Raw genomic sequence first — 23,263 nt, 5'->3', positions numbered from 1 at the left:
AAATAAGCAATATGCTCTGTCATCACCTGCCTGTATTTGAGATGGCCAAAAAGGGCAAAAGGTGCAAGCTGCATTGATTTCACTGGTGGTGTGTGAACTGGGAACTCCTGCCTGTATTCATGAAGGCAGGAGTTCAGGAATCTCTTCTTAATTCCATTGCCGATACATTGCAGAAGAGAGGTAATTAGATGTGCTTTGAAGAGACAATCTGAGGTTAGTCTTATAAATAGTTAATATCTGAAATAATTTCTGATATATTATTGTATATCAGAAGTATTTATGATCAGTCTGTTTGTAAGTGATATAGAATGATACTTTTTTCTTGCTTTTCAGAAAAGTTGCTGCTGGGTAATGGCTGATGCACTTTTTGGAAGCCAAAGAGCAATAGAACCTCTATCCTGCTAAGGAGTTGCGCAGAGATTTTATAGGTGAAGCATACCTGGGCCAGAAAGATGTTGAAGCAGTCTTGTTTACCTCCACCACACACATTTTGCAGTGAATATTTTCTGTTGGGATACTCAAAGCACTCAAAAAGAAATAAGCATTTAACAAAATTATTAAAAGCAAACTCTATTGTCAATATCCAGTTTAGAATTTCCTTGTGATTCATTGTCCTTATTCATCTTACCCACTTGAATCACTTACTAGCTTTTCTGACTCAATCCTATTTTTTTCCCCAGTCTTTCTGTTTCCAGCTTAATTCCCAAATTTCTGGGGCACTTTCTTGTAGTAGTCTCCAGGGAGACAAAATTAAACTTGAACACAGGAGCATAAAATCCAAACAGTTCTGTTGTCCACCATATGTAAGGTAAGACATAAGTAGTGGCTACAGATACAAAAGCTTTTAAACTTTTAGAAGAAAGGTGGAGCTCTTTATTAGTGACCAATGCATTTTAGGACAGGAATAGAAGATTAGGTAATGTAGAGGTATGCGATATTTTTGTCATATGTTGTGTTTGTCTTGTGTGTTACTCAGAGGAGATAATAATAATAGATATAGCAGGAAGACACATTTTTCTGACATGAGGTTAGACCCAGTGAGGCCAGATAGTCCCAAATGGAAAAGAAAGGTATTTGTTGTCTTGAATGTCCTCTTGACACTAAATAGTTCTAATGGATTTTTACGTGTGAGCTCTGAAACCATATGCTTTTATAGTATCCAATTTGTTACTAATATAAATGTACTGTACTTAAATAATATGTAACTAATGTAAAGAAGCATGCTATTCTTAGAAAAAAAAAGTACACCTGGAGTTACAGTCTTAAATAAAAGGAAGAGAATTGGGAAGTATATATTTCAATTCAGCTGTGTTTGAGAAGGGTTTGAAAAACTCCTTGTTCCTGGAACCAATGAGATACAAACCTGTTTGCATAGTCGATCTCTGGCCAGAAAGGATTCCTGTCAAGTGAAATATTAACTAAAAGGAATGCAGTTTTCTTAGGGCAATGAGCTCTTGGCTTCAAACAAACCTTTAATGCAGAGCTAAAGTGACTATTTAAAAAACATGTATGCATCCAGAGGACTGGATAGCTGTCAGACCAGAACAGGATTATCCTATCTTTTAGCTATAGTTTACCTGTTTGTAACTGGCCTGGTTCTGTAGTGCTGAAAAGTAATTTCTAGCTGTATAGTGGCCAAATGCCCATTACTTTGGTTGTGTCATTTTAGCAGGAAGGTGTTTCTGTTGTGCAAACTACCATAGCAGCTGGGAGCTCTATTAGTAATCCTAATGTTTCAGGATAGAGAGAGCTCAAAGGAGTGTTTCCTTCAGTTTCTCTTTTCCTGGGGAGCAGAGTCTCTGCCGGGAGTGATGATCTTCCTAAGCAGGGTCAAATTTACACGGGATCCACAATATGAGACATGAAAAATGCAGCAGGAAAAGCTCTGAGCCTGCTGAGGGTGATAGGTATATGGTCCCAAGCCCCATTCCTTTGCAGCATGATGTGCTAGATCTGCTAGTGAGTGCCAAGTTCAAGCTGCACCCATTGAACTCACCAGGTAGTTGCTGCTCCAGAAAATGCTTTTTAGGCCCCTGGAGGGATTTGTGCTGAAATGCCAAAATACCAGCAGAACAACTCCTCATTCCTCCTGCCAACTGAGAAAGGACTAACCCTCTAAAGTGCAATCCAGACCATAACGTTCATGATAAACTGGGTGTTTCCCTCTTTTCTTTTTTTTTTTTTTTTTCTTTTTATTGTTCACAAAGATCCATGTGCAAAGTGTAACTTTCTGTCTGTGGGCTCTGATGGACTTTGATATGCCTTGCAGGTGTTCCTATGTACGGCTGGGGGAGGCCCAAATGCTCTGGAACTCACAACTGTGCAATTAGGAAAAAAATATCCCAAACTTTGTTTCTCTGCAGTGAGTTTCTTCCTGTAAGTACCCTTCACTTTCCAGTGGCTTGGTGGCACTCTGGAGATACTAATAGTAGGACTAGTTTGCTGCTTTTTGCAGTGGGTTTCAAGCCAGTCGTAGGTTCCTGTAGATTCCTTAGGACTAGCGCACCTTCTTGACTAGGAGAGGGGAGATGGGAGGAGGTAAGCATTACATCCCAAATCCTACCCACACATGAAACTGAAGCAGGAATTTACTCATGAAAGGTATATGACCTTACAAGAAAAATAAAAGGCTTGTTAATAGCAATGTTAAAATTATCATTGCTAGGAATTCAGGTTAATCCACTCAGAAGAATGGGGCGGCTCCCTCTGCTGAGCTTTCATTTTCTATTTTTCACAAGGTCATTCCAACATTCATTTCACTTTGGATGACTTTACAGTCTTAGTAGAAAGAGTAAGAAAATATTTCCTCTAGAGTTTCTTTTTCCATTAAATGTGTGACTATAGCCTCAGAGAAGGACTGTTATGGACAGTGTCCAGGAAGTGTCTCAGCTGCCATTAAACACAGATCACTAAACATGCTGCAAAAAGAGTCACTGTGGCTGTCACATATAGTTAAGCCATGCTTCTGCTGTTACCACTATGCAAAAGGCAAGATGTTAAGTTTTAGTATCGTTACAGTTTTGCCCACAAAAAGACAGAGAAAATTAATCAAAGCAGCCATTTTGCACTTCCTACCTCCTTCTTTTATCTCATACCTGTTAACATTGACGCATGGAGGGATTTCACTCCTCAGCAAATAACTTGGTCAGTGGCTTATAGGCGGAGCTGTTGAAAACTCTGGCTATGTGTATTTGTGGGGCCATAGTATGTGTTGCTTTCATTGATCAGGAAACAAAGACTCTAAGGGGCTAATTCTTTGAAGCACTAAGCATTTCTGGCAAGGCCCTTTGAGTAGAAAATGGGGACCTGATCATCCTGCAGAATCAAACTGAGTGAATGTTCCCTTAAAAAAGAAAAAAAGAGAGGAAGTACAGCCTTAAAGGGGATTAGTAAATGCCTTCCCAACAGGAGGGACTACCGAATTCTTCTGACAGCATGTAGAGTTTTCATGAGATCATCTTTCATTTGGAGGTATATGGAAAATGTAGGGGAAGGAACTGCACCCTCTGTAGTCAGTGATAAAATTGCCACTAAAGCCATGGACAGAATGGATCCCAATGAGATGGAAACCACTGCTACTATTTTTAGTCTATATTTCAATAGATTCAAAAGTCTTAAGCAGGTCACATCTTTCCCTTCATCCCTATCCCAGGAATCTTTGTTGTACTGTCAGCTACTGTATGGTTGTACAACGCATATTGCAACTGGGATGCAGTCTAGTTCAAGCCTTCTTCCAATGTGCTTCTGGTAATATAAAAGCAAAGCATTTAGTCACCTGTGATCCAAGTACACCTGGTGGTTAAAGTTATTGCAGGAAAACTAGTGAGCAAAGCATAAACTGTCTGAGGAATGGCCTATATGTTTGAATGGACAATCTCCTTCCTTTTAAAAAAAAAAATATAAATGCTCACAGATTCCATGTTCCATTTAGATAGTTCTGCCAAAACAAAATAAAAAACCTGCCCCAAAACAAACAAACAAAACCCCCCAAACCCCACAATCAAGGTCATAAAGGGATAGATAAATTAACTAATTGGATTTCAACTTGCTTAGATCTATGTGATAACCCAGACCTTGTAACTGGGAGTAGTAAAATAAAAAATAAGAAAAGCTAAATTTGAAAGAGAATCTGTCACCCCCAAATTTATGGAAACGGCATCCTGTTGTTTTGTCTTCATTATGATAGAAGATAAACAGATCACTTTATTCATGATCCAAATAGAAACACATTCTGGCATATTTCTATGCCAATAGTTGCTCTTGCTATGAACATGCTTACATTTTATTGCATTGGGCTATTTGCCACTTTATGTAAGCTACACCAGCTGCTCTTGCTCTTGCACAACAGATTACTGCATGCAGCACTCTGGTTTTCCCTAAAGCAGATAATACTTTGTAAAATCTGGATAAATAAGTCTCTAGGAAGTGATTGTAAGTTATATTAAAACTCTGATAACTGGGAACAGAAACAGCCTTGAAGAACTGTACTAAAAAGCTGCTACTCCAAGGGAAGATTGTGGTTGTGGGTAGCTGGGGTTTTTTACTGTGCCTAATATATGTTCTTACATTCTTTTACCTACTATTTTTTCTAGTACTTGCTGGTTTCTTTAAAATTTGATCTATAGCACACCATGATGAGAAATATTAATAATAAACAACAAGCAAATTTCTATTTTGATTTTTATGGCAATGAAATGCACTGAAATATGTTTAAATCTACTTGAAAATAAAGCCCCTGAATCTTTTTTGTTGCATTTCTGTGACAGGTTTCATGCTCTGTTTTCTTGGCAACTTTCTGCATGGGAAAGCAACGTTATGCAAACAAAAATTCAAGTGGCAGCCACAGTGGGAAAATACAACACAATTTTTTTGACATATTGGGTGATATAGGTCAGACCATGCTATCACAGAACTAGAACAAGTTCTTTTTCCCAGGTGTAAACTCTGCCTCATCTACATTTTAAAACCAGTTTTCCTACGATGCAATGCTGCAGAGCTGTGAAATCATATTAACTCCAAATTTAGGAATGCCATGCTTAACCGGTAGTTGAACTTTGCTGGGTTTGACTAGGTGTTGGTGATTAAAGTGCCCATGAGTATAAGGTTGTGTAGGCACTGCTGCTGCAGGAAAAAGTCAAAGTATAATTGGTCTGAGGGTGTGGAGAGAAGCAGCAGGGGATGCTGGTAGGGATAGTAAAAGCTCAACAGGGTTACAGAAACCTGCCAAATCTGCATCCTCGCTGCAGGGAACTCCTGCTGCTGCCAGGGAGTAAGGAAAACAGATGGCTGTTCCTTTTGAAGCCACTAACATTAATTTCTGTGCCTGTTGTGTTTTTTTCTCCTTCCTCTCAAGTTTCCAACTCCTGCAGTAGCTCCTGGAGCAACCAGGCATTGGCAGACATGTTGGAAGACAGCCATGCAGGCGGGTGAGTTTCAGCTGAAGATGATGGTTGCTTTGTTTTGTTTTTCCTTTTCCCCAAGCTGCCTCCACAATTTGGCAAAGAGATGTCAGGATTAGAAATAGTGGGATTGGAGAATATGCCAGAATCTGTTAGAGGGAAAGAGGCAGAGCTTTACTAAATGGGGAGATGGAGCAGTGCCAGCAGGAGTGTGGGCGTCAGGGTTTGGATGCAATTAGCAGAGCCGGCCAAACATACCCTAACACGGACACTTCACAGTTACGTGCTGAATAGTCCTCTACATTTGTGCTTATTTTCACTGGAGTATAGCTGGTACCTGTAGATGGGGCCTTGTTTTTCCTTCAAAACCAGCAATGATGTGGATCTTGGTAAGCCTGTAGCACGCATCAGCTAGAAGTGGTTTTGCAGAATGTTCTAAATCAAATCTCCATATCTAAAACAGAAGAGCATGAGATGGAAAAGAAATCAATGGGTGGAAAAGAAATTAATATTTAAGTTTATGTTTCCACTGTATTTCAGCTACTCTGAGGGATTGTAAGACTTCTTTTTTCCCTTAGCTTTCTGGAACTTCCAATGCATTTGTATGGTGTTGTGAAGAATAACAAAGCACTGGTTTGAAGGAATGTGTAGGATGTTTAATTTTAATTTCAGGATATCACTAAGTGACCTCAAAGAAAGATGTAGGCTTGGGCTGAGTTAGCAGTTCAACGAAATGTGTGCATAGGTTGACATGCAGAGTAATGATGGCATATGACTGACTTCTTACCTATCTGAGGGGGGAAAAAAATCTGCCCTTGTGCAGGTTTCTGACTGTTGATCTCAACCAATGAGTGATTCATACTTTTAACAGATGTTTCTGATTTAGGCCAGTGAAAGCTTATGGGAGCTTTTTCTAGTTTCTGAGGAAAGAATGCCAACCCAATCAAACAAGCAAATTTGGAGCTTGGCATCTGAATTGACTAGCAAAGCTGGATAATTTCCTCTTGCAAAAGCTGTGTGCCATCATTATTCTATGACACCCTAAAAATTTGATAATTAGTGCTGATTTGTTATTTTTGCCATCTCCTGCATTTAATCATTTAGCTACTATTGCCATCCACCAAGAAAGAGACTAAAGCCACTTATTCAAAAGGCCTGTCTGGCTTGTCCAAAATAGCACACAATTCCCAAACCAGCAAAATATGATGCATACAGCTGCCCCAGCTACGTGAGTAATTGTAGCAAATATTTCTAGATGCACAGCCTCAAAACAAACTCAAGATGGCTCTGTGTTAGCTGATATTTGCCTTTTAAAAATTATTGCTATTGTCATTAAAATCATAAAAGCAACGTAATGGTACAGGCCAAACACAGCTGAAAGGACCTCAGTCAGTAACATAATGTAACAACAAAATCAAATTCATGGGCTTCATCAGAAACTACACCTTGATTTTTTTCAGCTACATAGTTACTGCAAATTTTAATCAAATTTCATCTGCATGATGCTTAAGTCCAGTATTTCTTGGATTTTTAGTTTGGTGAGGTGTGTCTAATTTTTTTCACACCTCCTTGGTAAAATAGCCTAAAAATCAGTGACATTTCTGGAAGATGAAAAGTTTCATAATATCAAAAAATATATGTATTGAATCAGCTTTCCCATTAGAATCTTCAAAAGTGATTTGACAGCAGATTTTGGCACTTATCCCACTGGATTAGTGCAAGTCCCAAGGGACTGTGGTGCCTGTCTCCCCATCATGCTGTGCGACAGTTGGCAGTTCATGGGATGGGCGAGCAGTTTGCTTCATTTGTTTCCTCCACACTGCTGCTGCATCTTGCCCTGAATCTGCCACTTAAAGCATTCAGAAACCACTTCCAAAAAAATCAGGTGCAAAATTTGAAAATATTTTACAAATTTCACTGATGTCAGGCACACATCCATCACAATGCTTTGTGTGTGTGAATATTTGGAAGCCAAGCTGAAACTAAGGTCATTAAGGCAAATCAACAAATGAAGGGAGGGAGATAACGAAGGGATTTTGGAGAACAGTTATTGCTATAGTCAAGGATGTTCAAGAGCAGCATCTAAATCTTTGACAGAGTTGTATGTCTAATTCATATTCTTTCACATTTATCTGTGATTGCATGGTTATTATCATTCTTTTATTATTAACATTCTCAGGTTTATGAGCCTCACGCATAAAATAGCCATAGTGCATTAAATCACAAAAAGAAAAAAATCACATTAATAAGTCCTATCGAAATGGGACTTATGACTCAGTGCTAGAGGTACTTTAGAGCTATAGATCAATATATTTTATTTGTGCTGTAGAACATGATCTATCAAACTACCAGTCAGTATATACCAATAGATGCTTAAAATGTGTAGACATTGATATTGTCTACACTGACTTTGAACTGAAATTATCATTCTGTAAAATGCACAACATTTCTCAAGAAAGGCTGTAATATAGGTACAGATCCTTAATTTATGGTTTCTGCTTAGGGATGGTCTGTTATTAAAGCACTACATTATTTCTTTGCTTGTAGCCCTGAGTAACCTTGTCTCCCTTGCAGTCTTTGAACCTGCAAGTCGCTGAAGGATCTGGTGCAGAGTGCAGAACACGAACATTTGAAGATGAGTAGCAAGGGTTTTCTTGGCTCATCTGTATTAACATCATTGCCTTTTGGAATTAGAAATAGGACAGGTGTTGCTTTGTTACTCTTCATTATCAACTGTCTTGGAATTTTATTTTTTATGTGCTGTAGATACAGGCTTTATATTCCCCTGCAGCAGAGAGAACTGACATTTTCTCCAAGCCCTTAACTTACGGTGTAGCATAGTGGTACATGGGATAAGAGATGCTGGACCTCCTGAAGCGCATCTAGCTCCTTGTCATGATGCTGCTGTCTCATGTCTCTGAGCTTGTGGTTTTGGAGATGTACTTTTGAGTTCAGTTCCCATTTTGTGCAATCCTGTTGGTATGTACAAATACGCTGTCTCATTTTTTTGGTGGGGTGAGATGGGCAACCTTGTTCATTACTATCATGATGTAGCAATTGGTACTGTTTCTGCGCAAGAACATTGTCGTTTGTCTGTGGGACTACTCCTTTAACTGTCTTGTGTGTCTAAGTGTAATTTGTATATGAAATAATGCTTCATAGAGGGTGACAAATTCTGGTGAGCACTGCTGTGTAATGCCCTGTCCAGGCAAAGCGTTATTAGCTGGGTGAACAGGTAGCCATGAGAAATTTGGAAAATCTGAAATGGGATGAAAAGCCTTAGTTTTTTTCTTTCCTGTCGTTGTCCACTAGTGCCTACAGAGTGCAGAAAGACCAAGTCATGTATGTTTTACCCAGCATTTGAGGAAGATGGGAAACCTCATGGCGGTGTGTTCAAGGGTTTCAAGAGAATTAATTTTACCAGCCTGAAAATGTGGAGTGAATTAATTGACTCCAGCCTAAAGAGGGGGCTGAGGGAGCTGTATGCTTTTTCAATGGTTTGACTGTGGGATGGGAAAATTTTCTCACAGCTGGGGGATTTAGTAATCTCCTGGCTGCAGGCTCTGAACTGAAAATACACACTCTATCAAAGCTAGGTTCCTCAGGCCCTAATGTGGGATTATGGCGATAACTGCATGGTTTAGTAAAATGTCATAGCTGGGATTTGAGCAGGAGCTGTTCAGAGCATGCCAGCATAAGCACTGGCCTGGACAACGGGACATGCAGCTCTCAGCGCTGCTTAGAGCAGAAGGCAGCAGGCCAGCAAACAGGCACTTCTAACAGCTGCTGAGGTTTTAAAACTTGGAGATGTTTAAAACCAGATTTTTACAAAAACTGACATGCTAAAGTCTTATGGGTTTATTTACAGGCTGCACTGCATATAGTAGAAAGGCATTTTGTGTAGACACTGAGGTCTGCTTCAGTTCCTGGGGGAGGGAAAGAGAAAACAAATACTTACTTGAGGCAATGTTCAAATTCAGTGTGTGTGAAGGAGGAAAACCTGTTTGAAAATACTTTTAGAGGCGGTGAGTGAAATCCTGCAACTATCACTTCAGGGGAAGAGAAACCCTAAAGTATCCAGTAAATCTTCAGGTTTCTTTCCCTTCATTTTCCATTCCCAACACATCTCATGTGGTTTCCCCCTGTTGATCATGTTGTGGTGTATAACCGCTCAGAAAGCCCCAAAAGCTTTTCTTTGTTTCGGTCACAAAGAAAACCTTCAGACTATGACGGTTTCAGGGACAAACATGTTCACACAATGCAACAGGACTTCTTTCATCACCTGAACCTCCCTCCTGCATTACAGCCTTCTCCTCATGTTGACTCAGTTACCCGGCAGTCTCTTCTCATGGGGTCAAACTGGAACATTTTCAGAAGAATATGCTAAAATCCAAGAATGTACCAAAAGTTGCCCAGTGACCAAGTGACCCTGAACTCATTCCAAATGTTGCTTGGAAATGTTTCTTCTTCACTGTTGGGAATGTCTTGTGGCTATAATGGGAAGCTGATAGCGTCCTGCAAACATATTCCTCTTAAGTTCTAGCATATGTTTATTATTAAAAACAACCTATTGAGATTCAGAGTCACACCAGCAAACCTCCTTTCCATGTCACCCTGAAAGACTTGTTTGTGTACCATAATCAAACCATTAGGAATTAGCTCTTTCTGAGGAAAACATGGAAAAAGGACTAAAGACATTGTGTGTGTACAGGACTCCATAAGAATTTCACCTGGATACCTATTGGTTGCTACTCAGGTTGAATTTCAACAAGTGACAGCAAGATGAAGGGTTCTTGCACCCTTTGATCAACTCCCCTTTAGTAATTCTACCTAACAACAGGTGTTTAAAGAATGGGTAGAAAATAGCCATTATTAGAATACAAGACACTATGACTTTTTTTTTTTTTGTTAATAGTATTTGTTAAATAACCCCCTTCTGGTTACTTCTGTACTACTGCACCTTGTCTTTAGAGATGATCTGGGACAGTGATGGTGAAGATTGTTTTCTGTGACTCCCGTATAATTATCAAGAACATTAATATATAATCAATAATCCCATGTAATTCTGTTCATTTTGGTAAAGAATGTATTTTTCATGTTCATAACCTCTTTTTTAAGTTTGTGCAGTCCTTACATGATGTGAATGGTCGGTTTTTTTCTGTCCTAGCTTCTTGACAGATTGCTGATGTCTGTATGTGAGTATAACTGTGTATTGTTTCTTTACTGAGATTGTTAGAAAAAAACATTCTTGGGCAGTGATCAAGCTTGCAGTGAAAGGACTATTTTGATTACAACTTTTAGCATCTGGCTCAACTCCTTACACCTTTTGGGATAGTTCAGCCTCTCTGCCTACATGTACAATTGGTAGCACAGCTGTTGCTGACTACTGCGGTGGACACATAAAGTTGTCACAAGGATCATATACTCAGATTTTTTTTGTTTAAGAAAAAACAGATGAATTCCTGAATGTACCTTACATTGAATTAATCTTTCTTGTTATCTAATATTTAAGAATTGTTTAAATTGATACTGCAAAGGAGCTTAGTGACTGCATGTGGCTGCTGTGGTCATTCAGAATAAGGGCAATCTTTCACTTTGTTATAGCTTTGAAATTCTACACAATTATATGAATAAATCTTTAAGGTATAGATTTACAATTGCCTTAATAAATTTTGAAACCTTAGTGACAAGGAAATGTCATGTGGTTCGTTCGATATTTGTTTTTCAATCAGCCAACTAACCAGGTGTCCAGATATCTCTATTTTCAGTGCGATACAACCAGGACCACAGTTTCAGCTGCTCATTCTTGTACTTCATGCTGGGATGTGTACACAGGGATAGCCAGAAATGCTGTGAAGAAATTAAATAAGCTTATCAGCAATAAATTAGTATGTCTGGTTCTGGCTGGCTTTTAAGTTTGGTTCTGCAAATAGTTGGAGATCAAAGGCTGAGACTTCTGTAGTTTTTAAATCTAATTTTACATCCCATTCTTCAAATAGCAGAAGTATTCAATTTTTTTACAGATACAAGGACATTTTCCTTCATTGAGCTCATCCAGGGGCATTCAGGAAACTTTACAAAGTGATGATCACATCTGTTTTTTGTGGTGTTCTTTGTTCTAACAGTATAAATCTCACATTTAAACTACATTACTAAGACACACTGGCAACTTCTGTTAGAAGATTCATCTTACAATGTCTTTTTGTCACCAACAATTGCTTTTTATTTCAAATGTTGTCATATTGTTTCCTTTTTTGCAGCATTACTGGACAATAGTACCTTGTGGAGTTTCATAATGCTTTGCACAAACACCCTGAAGCAATGTTTACAGAGACTATGCTTTGTGTTAGTGAGGGTTTGGTAACACAAAATTAAGTGATATACATCATACAGGCTTTGTTGTCTGGTGAGCTAGTGGAAAGTGAGGAAAGAGGAGGAGGGGTGGTGGGTAAGGATGGCTACTCTGTAGTAGCAAGCCAATTACGATTTCAGAGAGAATACATCTGATCTTGTTAATGGAGTTCCAAGCTTTTCCATACATTTTTTTTTTTTGTGAAAACCATTATAACAGGCATGGAAATGGAAGAAATGCTGCTAGAAGTGAAGTTCCACGTGCGTTGTCTACTTTAGCAGGGTGCAGAGTTTCAAGCAAATTAAGCAACAGATATATGGGTCACATCCCTGGTTGGCCTTAGGGCCAGCTGTCACTCTGCATACATGAATGCACATGAGTCACCTCAGTTCCTAGGGGAGGGCGTAGCTCCATGGGTTAGGGTAACACGACAGCTTGTCAGAAATCAGAGCAGAAAGAGGGGCCTGCAGAAGTTTATAAGCAGAACAGGTGGCAGAAAGTAAGGGGTAATCACACATTTTAAATTAAAAAGAAAAAAATAATCTCTGGGGGATGCATGGCCCCAAACTCTTCTGCTAGGTGCCGGAAGGCTCCTGTGAGATATAATGCATCGGCCACCTAGCAGCCTACTTTGGCAGGCTGCTCTGTATCCAGAATGCCTACTTACTCGGTCTTCTATAGGGGATTTATATGCTTCACTGAATGTCCACCTGCTGCACGTGTATGTCAGCAGCCAGCTCCTGAAGAGCCACTGTGGGTGAATGGGGTTTTGGTGGGTTTTTTTGTCTTTGGGATGGACTTCGGGGATATATGCTGCAATTTCTTGACTGCATGCAAGCTGCATATAAGGAAAGGCTAATGAGAAACAGGTAAGAAATTCACTGAATAGTCTTGCTGCTTCTGATAATAGGGAGTTTAAGGATGGAAGTCCTCAACGGCATGATGCACTACTTTCAGATATTCAAATATTTTTTTCAATACTGACTGTTAAACTGTTGTTACTAGAAGACCAAATTGGCCTGGTGAAACTGATGAGTGTCCTGTGCTATCAAGGTAGCAGTGATCCTGGGCACCATAGGGAAGTCCAGAAAGCAACAGCACTTCTAGTTCTTATGAGATGATTGTTTGTGTAAGGAAAAATAATGGAAATATGTGAATGCAAAGAAACCCTCATTTTCCTGTATTTTAAGAGTCTCTCTAGGTCTCATCTACAGGATCTCAGTGTGGTAAGACTCTATTATTTCAGAAAAGATTTTGTCTTTGCATGCAATTTATTTAGCTGCTAAATAAGGCGGCAAACAAAGGGATTTGGCAAAAGACTTGATTTCATTTTGTAGTACTTCCTCTTCTTTCCTTGCTTCCAGTTTGCCATTGCTTCAGCTCTGGGCAGTGGAGGTCTTTCTACTTGCCTTTGTCTGAACAGTTGTAAGAATCTTTCTTCTCTGTACATTTCTGGTTTTCTTCCTTTACCCCCCCTTTGTTTTCTTTTATCCTTCCTGCTTGCTGTTCATGGGGACTGACCATTCAACTTTTGAAATAGTGCTGTCAGTGTTTTTCTCCTGTTTAGTCTCTGCTTCTGAGCACCCAGACACTGAAAGTCCAAAAGCCAAGGCTCCTGTGGCAGGTGGGCAAGTGCTTCTTGTGCAAATACATCTATTTGCATGTGAATGTGCTCATTTGCACACAAATACTTTCATTCATGGGAATAAAAGGATTCTTTCCATGTGCACCATTTGTGCAAACAAAAACTGGATTCATGAAACTACTCAGAAAAGTCGGTGAGAGGTCAGGTCTCCTGCCATTTTCACTTTGGTTGTATTTTCACAATCTGATAATATACCTCTGAAAAGATAACCAAAATTATATTTTCAAGTACTGTTGATTTTTAAATTACTGCACAAAGTAGGAGTTGTCTTTCCATGGTGTGCCTACAGTGCCAGATGGTGTAGATCTAAAGTGGTCTCTGTCCAAACTGGGACCACAAGGAAGTACCATAGCACGAATGAAATCATAACTATAGATATGAAGAAGGTCAAATGCAATTTCTCCTAAGAATTGTTGAAATAGAGCAGAAACTCTGAAAGCCTTCTAGCAGGAAATAAGCATTTTTTAGATCTGTAGTAGACAAATTTCTACTTAAGCCTGTGGATTTGCAATATCAGTAAAATACTTGACTCGCAGTTCTGTATACAGGTCACTTTTCTGTCAGAAATTACCATTCAAATGCAAAGCATGGCAGGAAACCCAAATAATATTATGTATATAATTTGCGAGGTACTATCAGCAAAGAAATGAGCATCGTAAGAGATAAGGTCAGCCAATGTTTGATAACAGACTACTGGCACCTTTTTAAGATAGTTTGTACTTTTTAAATTGGGTTTTAGGTGGAATGGGAGGAACTGTTAGGGGAGAGCATTTGTATAAAATTTTGGAAGTTTCTTCTGTGTCATAAATGTTGAGCTTTCAAAAAAAGCCTTCAAAAAATTCTAATATTACTGTTGCTAATCTTTGTCATGAGAAATCCCAGAGCTTGGAATCCTCCAGAAGCTCCTCTCTGGATGCTGAAATGCTTCCTTCTAGATTCTGGTTGTTATGGCTCTGCTCAGATCAAAGAGATCTGAAGAAGACTTACAGGTAAGAAGAGGTGGTTTTGGTGTTTCCATAGACTTTTCATCCCAGGACTTTGGTGTTGTCTCAGTGTTGCTTTAGGAGATTGAATAGGTTGTGGGGAGAATATGTAATTCTGTAATACCAGCTTATTTCTGTCATGCAGCACTTAAGGCATTCAACTACATCCAAAGCATCCAAAGACAAGTTCTGAAGATGCAGATACTGTAAGGTTTATTGACTGGCATCTTGTGTTTTGCAGAGTGTCTGTGTGCAATAATGCATCCTGAAAACTTCTACTGGTTCAGTACTTGTGGTGGTTTTAGAGTAGTTAGTACAGTATAGTAAAGGTGACCATAGCTACTTATAGTTGCTTCTTTTACATACACAGATTGTAATGGAGTTCAGTAAAAACCTGTATCTGAAATTTAAAAGCCTTTATTAGTGAAGATTATCATCCAGAAGTTGACCATCAAGATGGTGACTGTAAGGCATCACTTAGCAGAGGTGGTGTTGGCTAGCCATCTACTGCTGCTTCTGGTGAAGAGCAAGCTAACAGCCCACCAGGTGGAGAGTGATGTGGTAAAAATGTCCTAAAATCCAGTTAACTTACAAAATTTTCAAAAGTTAAATATTTGCAGTGATCTGAACTAGAAGCAGGCATGGAAAAAGTAAGATTCTGTCTTGTGCCTTGCACCTTCTCAGAGGCACCTGGTAGCAGCATAGAGGAGCTCTAACACTTTTATAAATCCGGCACATTAACCAGATAATTTATAGTCATTACAGTCAATATGTGTTTCAAAAACCCAAGAAAAGAATAGGATGGGGTTATTCCCGGCCAGTGTTTGGAAAGATGAAAAAGAAATAACAGGAAGATGTTTCACAGCTTTTTCAGAACCACAACTCAAAGGAATCATTATAAAGTGAAGAAGTAAAGGCCAGTGTCGCTGCCTTGCACAGAAGGATCTAAAAAGTTTTTGTATTTTCTATCTCTGATTTCATTACTCCTAATAACTCATTTCCTGATGGAAGGTAAAGAGGCACCTGAAATACAGATTTGAGTCCTTTTAGTTAAACCTTTATCCCTTTGTCATAGTGGGTTTTTTTCTTCTGTAGTTCCATTCATCTGCTCTACTGGAACTTTCAGTCGCACAGTGTTAAAATATGGCTGTTCTAAGCTAATATGCATTAACTTTTTAAAATCTGTTTTATACATAACCTATTGTATTAATATAAAACGTTAAGGCCATTTTTTCGTTTCCTGGGAATGGCCCATTACATTGTGAGCAATCTACTCTTGCTTTTTTAGAAAAGACTTTGAACTCAATACAAAAGGAAAATATAATCATGTACAACTATAAAGACTGCTTTTTTCCCTTTTGTGCAGTGTAACAGAGGTGGATGAGTAGCATGGTAATGAAGAGATGGACCGTCTTTATTAGCAGGCTCGGTGAAAGGGTTCTTTTCAGAACTTCAACTTTTCTTATCTTCTTAGTTTTCATGACGTTTATTCGGACTCTTTCCTTTTCTTGACTTTCTTTTCAATATGTCTAACAGACTGGCAAAGCCAAGCCAGTTCATCCTTCTTTCCAAAGAAGGCTAGATACAAAGTCTAGTAGTTTAGATGCTTCCATAAAACTTTTTCATATATTTAGAGAAGTATTGCTGTTTGCATTGCTTAGGAACTAGTCATGTGCATATCTCATAGTCATTCTTTAATTTTTCTAAACCCAAACACAACAAAGCCCTTGCTATGATGTTTTTATACTGTAGTTAAAGGAGGCTAATGATACAGGAAGTTTCTTTTGAGTAACAAAATAGGACTAGAAATACCACTTAACCCTCTGCCCTAGAAATTGGTTAATATGGTAGATTTGTAGAGGACTATTTCATGATCTCTCACCCCCTTCTACAATGTGCTCCATAATCTTTTTTGATATTTCTCTACTCCTCCTCCATGTTCCCTATTTTTCTGGTGTTCCTCCCACTCCTTCTGCTTCAGTATTCTTTATTATATCGACAGTTCACTTTTAATCTTGCTCAGTTAAGGAATTCCACTACAATAAAAGGAAATGGCCATATGATTGCAGAAAAATTTAGTCTGGGCTGTAGAACAAATGAAAACTACCTTCCCTACTGCCATTCCGGTGCAGAGGAAGTATCCCATCATCACTGTGTTGAGCTCTGAGGAAGGAACCTCAAAAATAACAACCAAGGAACAGGAAGCATTATTTATTATCTGAGGCTGAAAAAATGGAACCTTAGTTTGTTGTCTGGGATTTACTTATATTACTATAAAGAATATCACAGATATATAGCGTGTATAGTTCTATACAGTCCTCTGTGAAGGACCACCATTGTTGCATTACTCACAGTGGAATATTTAGTCCAGGAGTGTTCCTGTTTATCATGTAAATATTCAGTGCACTAAGCTAATAATAAATCTTGGTCTTGAAAGAATGTGGCTTTTATATAAAGACCGCAGAGCAAAATTAAAGTATCAGTAAGAAACAATAAATTGTGTAGACTGAAAAGGCTGAAAGATACCAATAGTGTCACACCAAAATTGATTCCGGTTAGATTTTATGTCATGAGCACCTCAGAATAATTAATATGATTAGTTTGGAAGATGACGTGTTCCAAAGAAATCAACTATCTGCTTTCTAGAAGATTTCAAGTCAGCTATCACCACTGTATAGAAATATCATAAAAAGGTGATTTAAGGCCTTTGTTGTAACAGGTGAAAAAAGTGAAATTCATAGAAGTGTGCATCAATAAGGAGTATTTTAGTATGAGTTATCTAGAACATGCTTTGAAAAGGAAGTTGGACTAGATAATCTCCAGAGGTTCTTCCAACCCCAACAATTCTGTGATTCTGTGAGCCGTAATTTTGTTCTGAATAGAACTCAATGGTCCTGTAGTCTTTATATTTGACCATTTACAGGAATTTACCCAGAATAAACAAGAGTGTGGGTGCATGTATGTAGTTCAGCAATAGCACTGCCATTCTAGGGAATTATACACCCAAAACTGAGATAAATTGCATGTTTATCAAATTACCCAATACAAAGTGATTTACACTGATATGTAATAATTCCTTTATATGCATATGGAAATCCCCTGTCATCACTGGCAATGAGTCTGGTTTTAGCTTTTCATCAGGAGATTACTTAAGAGCTGGTTGCTGATATTTAAAATAATTGGCTAGCGGTGCATTAAATTAGGTAAAGGACAATTAAAACAATTTTAGTTTTATTTTAAGTTTTAACCTAGATTGGTTACTATAATCTGTTCTTTGTAATATGGATTTGTTTTCAGGATGAAAAATATTTCTCCAAAATAAAACAATAAATTATAAAGCAGACATTTTTGCCAAGTCTTATGAATTGTTTAGATGCTCTTTGTTGTTTACAATTCTCTTTAGCTACAAGCACTGTATGTAGTTAAAATAGCATTTTCCCAGGCAATTTGAAATCTTTTTATTGGAAAATAGTTTTTCTTGGAAATATACCAAGTGTTAAATTTTTAGGGAAGTGTCAAGGTTTTTTTGACATTTGAATTAAGGATAATAACTAGAGGTACTTTCTGTTTGCTTTGGTGTCAGCTACATCTGACTGCTCAGAGATGTAAAACTCTTCTATACCTAATGATGGTCAAGAAATAACAAGGTATAACTTGTGGCACAACTACCTTATATGCCCACAATAGTGTAACAAGTCCTGATGTGGTTATTTTGAACTGCCTACAAGATCTATAAAGCCATCTTTCCTTGGCTGCCAGTTCCCACTTTATTCTTCTTTCTTAAGCATATAAGTATATTACTGTGATGAAAGGGATTCACTTTTTGGTACAAGTACTTGTGTAGTATAAGGCTTTTCAGGAGATTTTGACAACTCTTGAGATCATTTTATTGTACTGGTATGATCATTTTCATGTAATTTAAAATGGAATATGTACATTTAGATTTTTTTTTCTAAGATCCAGATTATTAGTATCTCACTGAGATGCAGGTGTGCTGTTGAAGAGTTGTCTGGAAGGTAAACCAAAATCTTTTAAGTGCTCTACACAGAATCCCTGTTGCCCTTAAAGGTTTTTATTCATTGGCTGCAGCCCATGCCAAGAAGGTATCAATCTTTTTGTTAACATTTCCTTTGGTAGAAGAAAGACATAAAAAAAATTGCATCACCTCTCCAAATGCTGTAGAATCTTTCCTGAGGGTTCAGTTATATGAATAATTTCTCAGCCTTACTGTATTTATTGCATCACCTCTAGCTCAAGTGGTATGAATGCCTCTGTACAAATATTAACTTGAAACAAGTGTTGCAGCCATCAGAATATTGATATACTGTGAAGTGTATGAAAACAGCCTTGTTTTAGCCTGTTGATCGGATGAATTGGATCTGGGCTATCACAGCTTGCAACACAAGCCAATACATTGTGTCTTTGATCTATTCACACTTAAAAACATTAACTCTGTCAGTTCAAATGAACTTAAGTATGAGCTGTTAAGGTCTAGGCAGCCTATTGGGATGACATGTTTAAGCCATTGGTTTCTACATCATGCAGCCAGCTTCGTGTCCATCTGCCTTTTGCTCCTTATGGTAAGCATTGATGACACAATCAGAAAGTCCCCACATACTCCGTACTAGTCTAAACAAGACTGGTGATGGGTATACTGAATATCCAGAAAGTAAGCTGCCTGGAAGGAAAGCGTATGGGCATGTCTGTGCTTCTGGGAATATGCACATCACACACTGCAAAATGTTTAGCCTAGCCACACCCACTGTAACACTGTGATCCTCCTTCTAGCAACAGCAGAGATAAAATAGGATATGATCTTTCACAAAATTACTTTAGTCATCATACAATTGTTTAGTGTCTGTCTTTGCAATCTCATGCACAACCAGTTCCTTACCAGGAGAAAACTCATGTCCCTAATGAAATACAGTGTGTGCAGACTTTCTGTCTTTCAACTTGTACAGGTAATAAAATTTAAATCTTTCATGTGTGTTTCATGCAATAGAAGCATCAGGTTGGGTTGGAGTACTAGGACATGGCTGAGTGCAGTAGTCAGTTCCTAGTTTAAATAGTTGCTAGTTCTTGCCTACAACTAACCACACTGGTCCTTTCTAGCTAGCCTAAAAGATGGTGATTGTACAGCAACTAGCCCTTATACAGGAACAACAATTCCGATTTTGGCTAAACAGGCCCACTTAATGCTCAGCAATACATTGTGCTTCACCTATGCAGATGATTCATCATCCTTCAAACAGTATCACTTGGCCTTTGGCATCACACCAGTGCTGCTAGACAGCGTGGGCTCCAGCTGCTCAGGTTCCAGACCAAGGAGCAAAAGGGACCCTGTGACAGTACATTCTCACCAGGCAGTGAACATACCCCCAAGTACCACTTGTGTGCCGTGCAGCTGACTGGGCTTGCACAGCAAATGTGTTCCACTAAGCTGCCTGTGTGCCTGCAGAGGCCTCAAATTTTACTCCCCTCTGAAACACTACATTTAAGTTTTGAACATCCGTTATTAAAAAGCTGGGTAAAAATAAGAAAAGGGATCAAAAGCAAAGCAAAACATACAGATTTGCACGTGGGAGGGGCTGAAAGATCTGTGACTGTGTAATTAGCAAACAGGTAACGCAGAGATGTAAAAAATAGGAAGACAGATTTGCTACTTTCAATTGCTACTTCTCTCAATCCAAGATTAGAGCAGAGATGAAAGAGAGATGCACCACACATCTAAAACCTAACTTTACAGCTGATGAAATACATTTTAGATGCAACATATAAATAAATTGAATCATTCACTAGTACAAGATATCTGCAAAACCAACAGATTAGCAGGACTGAACAATGGAATAATTATTTTTTAAAGGATAATAGGAACAGCCTCAAATATTTTGGACAAGACAAAAATAAATGGCAATGTAAATATTAAATGATTGGGTCAGAAAGAGAAAATGTCTGGAGTAAGGTATTTTGTTATTGTTCTCTGTAGGGTTTCCTTGCATTTTCTTTGAAATACCTAGTACTTGCTACAGGCAAGGGCTGAATGATGGGCTGGACAAACCAATGATTTGATGAAGAGTGACAAATGTAACGTTTCTGTTCCAGAAGAATCACTAACAAAGCTAATTCCTGTCTACTATTTTGGCATTTTCCTCTAAGACTATTGACAAATGTTATTCCTTCTGGCAAATTTCTGTTGACTTATTGTTTAGCGTTCAAGAGCTTAGAAGGAAATGTATTGACTCCGTATGTCTCTTCAGCCGCACATGGGTCATCTTATGGACTACAGATGAAAATGGTTACTACTCAGACTAGTGTTGGCTTTGTGACATGCTGGTAGGTTACAGGCCCTTCTAGTAATTCCTGAAGAGCATTGCCTGCTCTGGAGGGGCCGTTCAATCCGCGTGGGGGGCATGGGAGGAGGAAGAGATGAATCCGACTAAATGACACGGGTAGCTGAACTGCCAAATCCATACATAGTACCTCATGGCTTTTTGTGGTTGAGGAAAACAGCAAGACTTTTTCTGATAGTGGCTTGTTTCATTTTCTTTAGCTCAGTTACAGTGGTAAGTATCCAAATATGGAAATCAGGTTAAATTTGGCTCAGCTTCTGAAAATTTGAGTTTGAATTTATGCTTTAAAGTGCAGCGGCACTGTTGCTGTGAAATATGCTGCTACAACTGTACATCTACAATGAAGGAAAAAAGCATTTTAGAATTTAGTGCAAGATAAAGCTGCTGGCTGAAGGGTGACAGGGTGCTGTTGCAGCATTTTCTTGTGCTAAGATCGTGCTTGCTCTTGTTAAGTAGTCTGGTCACAGCCTTTTAAACAAATTCAGAAGTATTTAATTTGAAATAGAGGCTTAGGTAAGCCATGGATTTAATCACTATAATGATAGGAATTTGCAACTAATTTGGATTTTCATTTTTAGCTGAATGTAATACTAATTCAGGAATATATATTTCACAAAGATTCCCTCAGATACTTGTAATAAATTAATTTATAGCTACTTGCTTACACACAATAAATAAACCAATAGGGGTTTTCTTAATGAAGAATCTGTACAAACTTTGTGTAATGTTGAACAATGGCAAGAGATTTAAAACCCAGAAAAAATAAATATGATCTATTATTATCCTTCCCTTTCTTAACCCTTATTCAAGGAGTTAAGTTATTCAAATCTATATGTGGTAATTGCAAAGCCTGAATTAATGCACTAGATTTATTGCTTTTTTAATATGAAGTCTACTGCAGATGGTATTACATTATACATATAATGGCACCTTTTATTTTTTTTAGCCGTGATGCTCATGCAGTATTCTTTCCCATTCTAATTGTTCCACCAAAAATTTGCGTGTGTATGGTCAGCTTGAAGTTTTAGACTGCCAGAATTCTAGAGGGCCAGAAATCCTGTTCTCATTGCTGATGATTGAGCTAAATGTACTACATCACATATGTAAACCTTATGAATATAACTGTAAGGTAGTAGTACTGTTTTTGTTTCCTGGTATGTTGACTCTTAATGTGAGTTCCTGATTTTAATGAGGAAGTTGGGAAATAGATTGTGTTAAGAACAGAAATATATTTTTTATACTGCTGCTTCTTGTACATAAAATACCTGGCCTTCAAAACAGTTCAGTGTTTTACTTCTGTACGGTATTGCATTGCTGTCATGCTCAGACAGGAATTGTCTCACCTTCTTTCTTTCTCTTCCTCTTTCCTGTAACTTTTATGTGTCATCTGAGCTGGACTACCAAAATATGCAACACGTTTTGAAATGTGATTAGAAATGATCACAAAAAAAATTTTTTTTTGGCAAAAAAAGCACGCCTTTTTTAGCATGCGTATAATATAAAGGCATGTTAAAGGCAGCCATTCCTCATGGTGTACTTATTTAGACAAGGGTTCTTCATGCTGTCTTTGGAGATCTCTGATCAGGAGAGATAGTCACAATAATATTATGTGACTATAAAAAACACTTCATGCTTTGGAATTGAACTCATAAAGTATTTTAAGCACATCTTTTGTGAGTAATTTTCTTAGCCTCAGCGTTAGTACATGTGTAATGAAGATCTGGACAGTAATAGTATTTTGATATCCTATCTGCTTGTATGTAAATGGTGTTTTGTGAGTGGGAAGAGAAGTTAGAGCTGGTATAGTTAGTATTTAGAGTTCCTGCTTTCTTTTATACACCCACACAACTGGAAATATTCCATAACTTTAAAAGCAAATCTGAGGTCAAGAAAAAGTCAGTTTTATTGTTGTTATGTTCTAGTTCCAACAGTTCCATGTTATAATTTTTTTGCTTTAAAATTGTTTTTTTACAAAGGGGGGAGAACTGTTCTTGAACTTTTAAAATTGTTGTTCACTTTATTAATCAAGCTTATTGGAGGTGAAAGAAAAGCCTAATGAACACATAAAAAAAATATAGGAAAGAAAAGGGAAATAGCTATGGGCCATACTGATAGCATGAAAATCCTAGTTGCCCTCAATTTGGACACATATTATAAGTGAAGCAGTAGCACAATCAATACGAAAAAATCCTTTTAAGGCAATGGTAATTAAGACATTAAACCATAGATGTAATAGCTGATCCGATTTTCAATCACTGCTACTTATTTCACAATGAAATAATTTTTACTTGCTTGTTATAATATATATAAATACATTATGTAATGAGAGATGCAAATTTCAGTAGTGTGACCTCTCCAAGGGAGATCTAAAAGATCCATTTGAAAACCTTCTATTGGAGTGATTAAACAAAAAGATGTTATCAGAGATTGATGCCTAAATTGTGTAAAAACTTGTGCTGAAAGGAAAATGACACAAACTGAAAGTGAACAGAACCAGAATCTGTCCATGCAGACACTACACTCAGGAAATTTCA

General features: G+C 38.0%; 1 protein-coding gene across 4 annotated transcripts in view; it reads left to right on the top strand.

The window, feature by feature from the left end:
* The window catches only part of RAPGEF4 (Rap guanine nucleotide exchange factor 4), a 209,043-nt gene continuing 185,780 nt past the window's right edge, over nucleotides 1–23,263 (top strand). For all 4 annotated transcript variants that reach the window (XM_080399585.1, XM_080399584.1, XM_080399586.1 and 1 more), the window contains exon 1: nucleotides 1–23,263. This exon is cut by the window's right edge and continues 27,162 nt beyond it. The gene's annotated coding sequence lies outside the window, so the exon portion shown is untranslated.

The sequence above is a fragment of the Falco punctatus genome, assembly GCF_963210335.1.
Source record: "Falco punctatus genome assembly, chromosome: 8".
NCBI classification, from domain to species: domain Eukaryota; kingdom Metazoa; phylum Chordata; class Aves; order Falconiformes; family Falconidae; genus Falco; species Falco punctatus.
This window is presented reverse-complemented; position numbering and strand designations above follow the sequence as displayed.